Source organism: Bubalus kerabau, chromosome X (genome assembly GCF_029407905.1).
Source record: "Bubalus kerabau isolate K-KA32 ecotype Philippines breed swamp buffalo chromosome X, PCC_UOA_SB_1v2, whole genome shotgun sequence".
Lineage (NCBI taxonomy): Eukaryota > Metazoa > Chordata > Mammalia > Artiodactyla > Bovidae > Bubalus > Bubalus kerabau.
The window spans coordinates 51,226,016-51,236,125 of record NC_073647.1 but is presented as its reverse complement, the minus strand read 5'-3'; the positions used below and the strand labels follow the sequence as shown (position 1 = coordinate 51,236,125).

Below are 10,110 nucleotides of genomic sequence, written 5' to 3'. Positions count from 1 at the left end.
AGCAGGGCCAAAACGAGTGGTGACACCATTTTATTGTAAAGGTCAAGGTCCTGGAGACTCATGTTGAGTCCAGAGCAGCACCACACTAGGGGTGTCCCGGCCCCCCGACCTGCACCAAGTTTGCAGCACATCCCAGGGTGGGGCTGATTTAGACCTGAACCATGTCCAGGGCACAGCGGTGACTGGACAGTGTCACTATGTGCAGGTCTCTTGGTCACCTTCCTCTCGAGAGCCCAGCCTGGACAGGCCTCCTCCTCAAAGGGGATCAGGTGCTCCGGGATGTCCACCTAGAAGATATCCTTACCACCCCTTCCAGGGACGGGCTGCAGCATCCAGCAGGGGTGGTGAGCACAGTCAGGTACTTCTGTTCCAGTTTGGGTAGCAGGGCTTGATTCTCCAGCTCCTCCACCTCATCAAGTCTAGGTTTTCTGGGCACAGCAAAGTGTCCCCAATGTCCATGAGACCTGTGTACAAAGACAGGATATAGAAGGAGAACAAGATGACTCAAAGTCACACTTGCTAGAGATTAAGACCATATTATGGAGGGGACCTGAGGTCAACTGGGTCCTCTGGTTGAACATTTCAGATGGACTCACCTGGGCAAAGGGAATTCGGGGTGAGGCCAAGTGAGGAGGGAATGAAATGAAAGGGAGAGGCCTGGTGCTCCATGAACCCACCAGGCCATAGGCAGCTCTCAGTCTGCCCACTGAAGGCTGCAGGGACAGAGCAGGAGGGCCCTGGCAGGGAGCCTGCGGACATCAGGTCCCTAAGGGATTCACCAGCAGATAGGTGTTGCTGTGGGGCCTCACTCCTGGGGAGTCAGGGGACTTGCTCAGGCCCAGCTGCAGGCAGTGGGGGTATGGAACCCAGGCTGGGTACCTTCCTGTCTATGGTCTCTGCCAGGCACACACACACGTGGGGATACACACACAGATACACACAGAGACAAGTGCCATGTGCAGACCTGGATGTGCCTCTTCCTCAGAGCACAAACAGGGACTGGGGCCCAGACTGGGGGTCAAGCACTTCAGCCACCGTCTCCCAGCCCAGGGACCCTCGCTGTCCCTATGAAGAAACCTCAGCTCCCCCACTCCCCCCCACAACCAGTTAAAAAGAAAACAAACGAGCACAACCCGGCTGAGATAGAGGGCAGCACCCGGGGCCTTGGAGGCAGCGCAGGGCAGGGCGTCACTTGCCCACAATCACTCTATGGCCAAACTTGTCCCCATCCTGTAGCAAGGCCAGGATCTGGGCGGGGCTCATCCCCAGCCTCTGCTCCAGCAGCTCCTGCCAGGCAGCATCCTCCCAGTCCCAGTGCACCATGTGGACAGCCAGGATACAGTGCTGGTGGCCGCCATAGCATGGGCCACCACCGCATCTCCAAGGTCTTGACACTGTTTAAGATGAAAGCTTCATAAGGCTACCGGAAGGACAGACAGCCAAACTTCATCTCCCAGGGCTCCCAGGACCTCATGTGGCTGCAGATACACAGAACCACAAAGTTCAGGAGCCTGACACAGCAGCCTCCAAGCTCACAGCCCTGGGCTGGACCTCAGCCCCGGGCCAGACCTCAGCTCCACTTGCTTGAGCTTCCTCCATGTCTGCTGACACAGAAATGGGGGGGGTGTTGTCAGAGAGGGCTGACTCCTTCCATCCATCTCCACGTGGTCTGCTGACAGGTGGTTGGCAACCCAAAGGGCGCATCCATCACACGGAGGCTGTGGGGAGGTCAGGAAGGAGGGTGGGATAACAGGAGAGAGGCATGTAGTGAGTTCCAAGATAGAGGGCCCCAAAACACTGGGAGCACTGAGGAGGGAGGTCAAGCCCCCTGGCTTCACAGCCCAGAGGCTGGGCTTTGGTCCTCTCCCAGCACAGACAAGCACTGTCCTGGGCTTGACTTCCCCCACCCCCAGTGAACACCCCACCCCTGAGCTCCCGGCCTCATCCCTGTCCATGCTCTGTAGATCCTCCATCTTAAACCAGGGCTGATGAAGGCAGATCTGTGCCAACCAACCTGGCCTCGGCTCTGGGGCTGCTCTGGACCTCAGATGGCCCTACCAGGTGTCTTCCCCATGCCTTTAGGAGTCACCTTCTTCCCAGCCCTTCCTGAACCACTTCTCCACTATCAGCAGATGCCCCAGCCTGTGCTGAGAGCCTCAAGAAAGAACAAAGGAGAGCAGGAACTACTGGAACAGGCATGCTCTGTGTCATCACCAGGGCCTGGGATGGCACCACACAGGGATTACAGAATTCAAACCGCAAATAATCTGCTAGGTTACTGTCACCTTGTTCCATGGCTGAGGAGGCGCTGACACATAGAGACACAGCCCATGACTGCAGGGGACCTGACCACACGCACCTCCATTCTCACTTCTTTTCTTGTACCTGGAGGGGTGTCCCTGTTCACTGGAGCAGGGTGAAGGCGAAGGAGCAGAGCCGTGGATCTGAACCTCAGCAGGGTCTCAGCACCTCGCAAGGAGACTCCATTTCCATGTGGCTGTGAGGATGGGGACAAGATCCCAGAGGAACCCAGCTCAGGGCCTCCCAGGCCTTTCCTTCCCTGAGCACAGCAGAGTCACAGTTCTCACAGGCCCACAAGGTCCCACATGATATGGCTCCTACCCTGGCGGCCTGCTCTCCTCGCCCCTGGATTCAGCCCTGGTAGCCATGAAAGCCGTCCTTCCATCCTTGGAACATTCCAGTGTGTTCCTTTCTCAGAGCCTTTGTAGGATGTGAGGAGTCACACCCTGTCCCCTCAGAGTCAGGTGCTGGAATCCCAATCCTAAGTACCTTGGCTTGACCTTACAGACAAAGGAAAGGTCTTCACAGAGGTGATGGGGGTCAAGTGATCTCATTAGGATGGACCCTGCTATAACAGGATGCCTGTCCCCATACAAAGGACACATTTAGAGACAGGCACACAGAAGAACTGGGGTGAAAAGGAAGGCAGAGCTCTCCAAGTCCAGACTCGCCCTCCATGCCAGCAAAGCCCCAGAAGTGAGGGGTAGAGATGGGACAGACTCTCCCCACAGCCTTCAAGAGAACCAACATCAGTCGACACCTCGACCTTGGCTCCCGGCCTCCTGAACCAACATGGTTTGTAGTTTGAGCCACCCAGTGTGATCTTGATGTGACTCCCAGCAATTGGAGACAGAGGGTCAGCCCTGCATGGACGTCTCTCTGCAGGGGAAAGGGGGGATGGGGGATGGCTTTTCTACCCCCAACACCTTGGGCTCACTCCTCCACATCTGCACATCTTCATGTGTCTGTTTTCCCCCTTACACAGTGTCTATTTACACCTCCCAGCGTTGGGGGCCCAACAAGTTACTGACACTTCCCTCCTGATGGAAGGGAAGGGAAATCTCATTCTGCCAATACAGCCACTCGATGGGACCATACACTCACTGACTGAAGAGCCATGCAGGAGGAGGCCAGGGGCACAGGGCACACCCCAAAGGTGCTGACACACACCAGCAAATGGTCTTCTGCAAAGGCTCCCCAGTGTCCACTCCTCCAACCACAGGCAAGGGTACCATGTCCTCACACCCTGGATGGCCTCAAGCATCATCATTCCATTGACCCTCTGCCCACCTGCTGGGTGACAAAGGGTCACCCTCTTCACTGAGTCTGGCTTGGTTACCAGGGAACCTGGCTGATCCCTGAGTCATGGCCATTGCTCTCTTCTACTGGGGTATGTGACTTGAACCCAGGTTTGTCCAGTTTTTGCCATTAAGTTTCTGAACCAACCGAACCCCTTCCTCCTGCGTGCCTCCAAATCTCACCTGTGTGGGTGGAATCCCTGAGCAAGAAGGAGAGTGCCTGCTTGGTGGCCAGAGGAGAAAACACTCTTCTGCCTGCTTGTCTGGGCGTCTTCACCCACTCGAGGACCAGAGAAACAGGGAGAAAATCACCTGTGACAAGACAGCAATGTTGGACAAGCCACCACGGTCTTCTCCTTGGCAGGCACTGGCAACCACAGGGACCCAGGAGGGCCCAACTGATGAGAAACACACATGCAGTTTCCTTCAGGGTGGGTTCTGCTCATCACAGCAGCTGGCCTGTCCTCACGGGGCTGGCACAGGGATGCCACGATGCCTCAGCCCACAGCAAAGAAACCCATCCCCCAGGAGTGATGCTGATTTACAGCCCAGGAGACCCTGCAAGGAGCAAGAAAACAAGACTCCTCCCCTCACACTGCCACTCTGGTAGGATCCAGGGGCCGCCACAGTCAGTCGGTGGTCCTCCAAGGACTCGTGGTTGGGCCCCACCAGGAGGGGAACCGCTGACAAACATCTGAGACCTGCAGGGTCAGGCCCGGGTCCTGGTGGCTCGCCAGGGGTGGGTGGGGCTCCAGTGAGGTCACAGTCCTGGGGCAGAGCAGGAGGTTGGAGGGCAGGTCTGCAGGTGTCTTTGCATGTGTCCCAGGGCATCACTTGGACGCACACATGGAGGGATGGCGGGCAGGGACTGTGGCCATGGAGGGGACCAGAAAAGTACGGCTTGGCCACCTGGCAGAAGTTCCTGGTTGCAGAGCCTGGAAACTTCTGCCCAGAGGTACCGTCCATGCACTAAGCAGGTCCTGCCTTCCTGAAAGGAGAGCAAGTCGCGGGTGCTTTGGGATGGCTGGGCTGTGGCCACTCAGCAGGACATTGGTCTGCCAACGGGACATGAGACTCCAGACAAGTTTCAGTGGCTGGCCTTAGCCGTGCCATGCCCACAAACCCTGAATCCCCTCATTTCCGGTGTGTATGGCCTCCCTTACTCAAGTATGCATGCACTTACGCAAGCACGCATTTACGTAAACACGCATGTGTGAACAAACGTGCATTCTCTCACTGGCCCTGTCCCCTAGGAAACGAAATAGGAGCCCCTCCAAATGAGGCATCCAGAAGGCCAGGCCAGGAGGAGCTTCGAGACCTGCAATCTGGAGCTGGATCTGGAAGAGGACCAGAAAGTGAGCAGCCGAGCAGGAAGAGAGGGGCACAGGTGGGAGAAGCAGGGTGAGGAGTAAGGGGCTGAAGTGTGGGAAAGACCAGGGTGAGGAAAAGCTTCTGGAGAAGGGGGCAGGGAGGGGTGGGGTGGAGCCACCAGGGGAGTGGGGCTGGGGCAGGGCTGGGGCAGGGCTGATTGGGGCCCCCAGGGGATGGGGCCTGGGGTGGGGCAGGGTGGGGCGGAGCCACCAGGGGGAGCGGGGCAGGGGAGGGAATGGGATGGGGCAGAGCCACTGGTGTAGCAGGGCTGTGGCGGGGCAAAGCCTCCAGTGGGGGTTGGGGTAGGGCCCTGGGTGGAGACACTGGGGGGTGGGGCAGGGCTGACAGGGATGGAGCTGTGGGCCTGAGGATCTCATGGAGGCTGAGCCTCCAGCTCCATGGAAGAGACCAGACTGTGCCCTTTTGAATCCTTGCCATAGTTGTCCAGTCAGCGAGAATCGGCAAGAGTCAAAGTGACTGCCATCCAGTGTCCTCAGCGAATGCATCGGAGCTTCAGAGTGGACCCCAGGGGTCAGGGAAGCTAGGAGAGGTGGGGCCTCTGGGCACAGTTCCTCATCTCTGGGCTGAAAGCCCAGGTTGGTTCCCCTTGTAGCCACCCTGGGGCTGCTAGCCCCGTGCTGAGCAACAGTCTATCTGGTTTTGTTTTGTTTTGTTTTGGCAGATGAGAAGGAAAATCCTCACTATGTTTTGTGCTGCCCCTGAGTCCTGAGATATCCCAGAGAAATGCAGCTTTGCCTTCAAAACTGTTTCCTGTCCTCGTCGTCTTGTTTGGGGGCTCACCCCACCCTGAGCAGCCACCTGACTCTCCTCCTGACTGCCACCCTCCCTGCTGTGTCCTTGCCTCCCAAGTGCCTGATCAGAGTAAATGCACCTCTTCCTGTCCCCACTGCTACTAGCTGAGCTCAGACCTCATGGCCTGGGGTGGGTGCTGTCAACCTAGGCTCCCCACTAGACTGGACCCACCTTTTCTCTCCTTCTCCAGCTGGTATTGCACAACATTGGTTCTGTGTCACACCACATGCACATCTGTCCTCATCAACCCTGGATTGAAAGGGCAGCTGAGCCCCCTCCTGTTTAAGCCCCAACCTGTCCATCTTGCCCTGGGAGGGGGGCTTTCGGTGGTCCTAGGTCTCCTTCCTCATCACCCAGCGCTTTGGGTGGCTGTGCTGGCCCTGAGCTCTGCAGAGCACATCCGTGACCCCACACTTCAGCTCAGGCAGTTCCCACCCCTGGACCCCTGGCTCCTCTTGTCCTGACAACCTATTGTCCTCTTTCAAGGTCCGACTGTAACATCCCTTTCGCTGTCTGCCCGAGTGTCAAGTGCTCTCATCTAGGAGTTCTGGAATGCCCTGAATCTTCCTTCTGCCGCCTTTGGCCCCCTCTTCCTCCCCGGCTGTGGCTGCTGTGCACAAATGTGGACCCCTGAGGGTCTCTGAGTCCTGGGAAGGCAAGGTCAGTGTCTCACTGGTTCCCATTAGCTGGGTACCCACACAACTGCTGCTGTGGGAATGTTGAGTTGGAACAGTGCTTTCTCTTCCAGCCTGCTGCCTATTCTCTCCTTGAAGAAGCCTCCCAGCCATGAGTTGAGGGGCAGAGACTGCCTTCCGGATTTGAGGCCTCAACATTGTGGGGACCCGAGCAATCACCACACCCAACTCCCTCATGCTTGTGCCCCACTTTTCTCCCCAAGAGTAGTTACTAGCTGCCTCCAGACACCCCAAAACCAATACCAGAACCTCCTGGTAATGGTTTCAGATCATGAGGGTGTGTCCTGTGAACAGTGGGTGGGCTGCTGCTGTTCCTCCAAATCCTGGTTTCGAACGAGGCCTTGCCCAGTAAAGAGACATGTGGCTGCTGATGGGAGAGCTGTGAGGACCTGCTCTTTGGTGTTTCTCTGCACCCATCCCTTCCCTGCTGCTGACCCCAGCTCTCCTCACACACCCAGGTGTGTGGGCCGAGCCACAGGAAGTGCTGCCTCCCACCCCACCTGGTTCTCTGAAGCTTGGTGAGGGTTCCACTTTGCTCCTGCTGTGCGTTTGCAGGCAGCACTGTCTTGGAATGGACTCAACCCAGATTCTTGGTTTCCCTCGTGTCCTCCTTGGCTGATGTGGTTTCCTCAATGAAGTGCCTGTTGCCCATTTTCCACTGAGCTGGGTGTCCTATTTGTGCTGAGTTGTGGGCACCTCTTTTGGGGTCTGGGTGCTCATCCTGCCCTGGTTGTTTGTGTTTCAGATTTGTCCTCTTCTCTTTGCAGGCTAGTGATGGACTCAGTACTTGCCTGGTCTCTCAGAGCTGTACGTGCCCCACAGGTCAGTGTGTGTCCCTCAGGCCCTCCCTCTGGGGGCTGCCATCCACCCCCAAGCTTTGCACCTGTGGCTAACAGCCCCTGAGGAAATGCTGCCCTGGTGTCCAGCACTCTGCCCGTGAGAGGGGACTCCTTTACACCCATGTCAGTCCCTTGAACCCTGGCTAACTTTAGTTCTGGGCCTTGGACTCCTGCACAGCAGATAAGCCCAGGTGCAGCCGTGTAGGTCCAGGAGGTTGGCCAGCCTTCCCCCCTGTCCCCAGGGCAGCTCCTGTTTGTTGTGCCCCTCTCCATATGGCCCAGATGCAAAGGCCAGCCTGATAACCAGACACGTTTCTGATTTCATCTCAGTTTCTCTGCAGTTCATTGAGAGGACACAGCACACATGGGACCTGTGGACACGGGTGGCCACTCTGCTGCCACTACTCAGGCCCTGCCTGCCCAGGGTATGGGGTACCACCCAGGGGGGCCTTGGGAACTTCTGTGAGCCTCTGGTGATGTGCCACTTGCATTCACATCACAGGCCTTTATATCACATCTGACCTGGGCTCAGGAGATGTTGGTTTGCACGTGTCCATCATTCCCAAGCTCTTGGGTCTACATGTTCACTGTCTTCCATCTGGGCAGGTTGGCCACTACCCAGGTGCCAGGCCCCCCAGCACTGGAGGGGACTTCTGGACACCAGTCTGTGGCCCACTGAATGGGTCCAGTTGTTTTGGTTGTGAGATCGAGGAGCAGGGAGGGCAGTGTGGAGTGTGCATTGCCATCCCATACCAATGGTGAAAGGACTTCAGTGAGTGGACTGTCTTGCTCTTGGTGAAAGCCCCGTCCGGCTACCCTTTGAGAACTTGCGTGCACACTGTGGTGACTTGGCCAAGCACGGATAGGGTGTGAGGAGTCAGGAGCAGAGGATACCCATGAGGTACCACCAGAGGTGGGAAGGTTCTCCAGTTCATGAGTGGGGCAGGTATCCCCTTGTTTTTCTGTGCGTTTCTCTTTTACTTGCTGGAGTTCATGCAGGGTTTCCAATTGGCCTTACCATCTTTTCCTCATGTCACATGTTCCCCCAGATTCTGAAGAACTCCTCAACAGACATTTCATCAAGCCTTGCACCTGCTCTGGGGGATACTGCATTCCAGGCTCTCCCAGCTCAAGACCCACTGACAGATCCTTGGGACTGGCCCTATGTCCATTGCCTCTTGACCCCTTGTGCTCAGAAACCCCAGCCCAGAGGGTCCTCCCGAAGCAGCCACAGACTCAAAGTTAACCATGTCTCTCATGTTGGTGTCTATTTGACCGTATCTGCCAACCTCCACCCCACTGATGGTCTCACTGCCCTGCATGGGGTCACTGATGCAGAGCCCAAGGTCCCTTTGGGAGGGGTGGGGGGTGTTCACGCATCTTCTTGCTGTGGTTCAGCAGCATCCTTCTCCCTGGGACCCGCCCCATCCCTGTTTCTCAGTTCCAGACCTGAGAACTGGCTCAGGGGCCGAACCTGGGCGAGGGATCTTGACCTGTTTACCGGGGTGGCTGCCCTTGGCCTCAGTGTCGTTTAGACTGTACCTTGGTTGGTTGCCCACCTATCAAGCCTCTGGGAGGCTGCATTTTACTGACCACTTGCCCTGGTCTGTGAGTCTAGACTCCTGGGTGGCAGAAACCCTGGTCATGGTCCCTGGCTCTTGGCTGCTCAGTGAAAACCCACGACCTCTGCTGCAGTCCCTGGACAAGGGGGCTGGGGGGAGGGAGTGTTGTCCATCTCCTCCAACACCAGGCCCGCCAAGCCTAGTCTGTATTGTGTGGTGACTTTGCTCTGCTTGGCAGCCAGGTAGTATATGGCCAGCTCTTCCTGTGGTAACTTGGTTCTCTTGCTGGTATTGCTGTGGGTCCTGCCACAGATCAGTGCAGCCAGCTCCCCTGCTTCCTGTGATGGATGGCACCTGTGAGGGAAGACTCCAGTCCCATTTGCTCCCTTGGAGGCGGGGAGGGGGACACAAGCACTTTTTGGGATGAAGTGGGTGAGCTGCTGCCACAGGCTCAGAAGTTCAGAGATGTCTGGGATGACCTGGGCTTCAGGGGCCTGCCTGCCGGTCTCCCTGGCACTCATGTCAGGGATGCAGGTTTTCCCAAGAGGACCTTCGATGCCAGCAGGTCAGTGTCTTTAAGGTTCAGCCACTCCTGTTGTATCCTGGGCCAATGTCTGTACACTGCCTGAAGCTTTGTCAGCTACCAGGGAGACTGTGCCACCCCTCTTGGTTCTCACTGTTCTTAACCCTAAGCCGGTCATCCCCCTGCAGACAGCAAAGGAAAGAAGTCACTCCCCTCTATTCCTCCCATGTTCCACATGCCTGGATCTTCTCACCTGCCAGGAAATTCCTCTCCCCATGCCAGCCCAGCAAAAGTTCTAGCAGCTGGGCTTTGGCCTTGAGCCCAGGGCTGAGTGCACAGGATGGGTTCTCATAACCAGTGGGGCAGGGGATGTCAACCCCGTACCAAGACCCCATCTCGCCACCTCTCTTCGGACCACTCCAGGGCCAGACTTCTTGGGATGGTTCCTTCATGAGGCTGTTCTCGTGGGTTTGGGGGAAGCTGGTGCTGGAGGCTGGGTGGACATTTGCCATCAAGGGGACAGTAAGCAGGCAGGGGTGGGCAGGGCATCCCTGCACCTGTGATGTTGACCTGATGGTTCCTGCTGGCCTGTCGGGAGGTGCAGGGCACAGACAGGCATTGGAGGTGTCCACAGTGGGCCCCAGTGCTCAGGCTGTCACAGTGCCTGAGGCCTCATGATTGCTAGTGACCAAACGGGAGAGCTGACAC

At 57.1% G+C, this 10,110-nt stretch overlaps 1 pseudogene; it reads right to left on the bottom strand.

The window, feature by feature from the left end:
• Positions 1 to 287: 287 nt before the first annotated feature.
• On the bottom strand, positions 288 to 1,450 carry LOC129639888 (protein EOLA1-like; annotated as a pseudogene).
• Between the last annotated feature and the right edge of the window lie 8,660 nt (positions 1,451 to 10,110).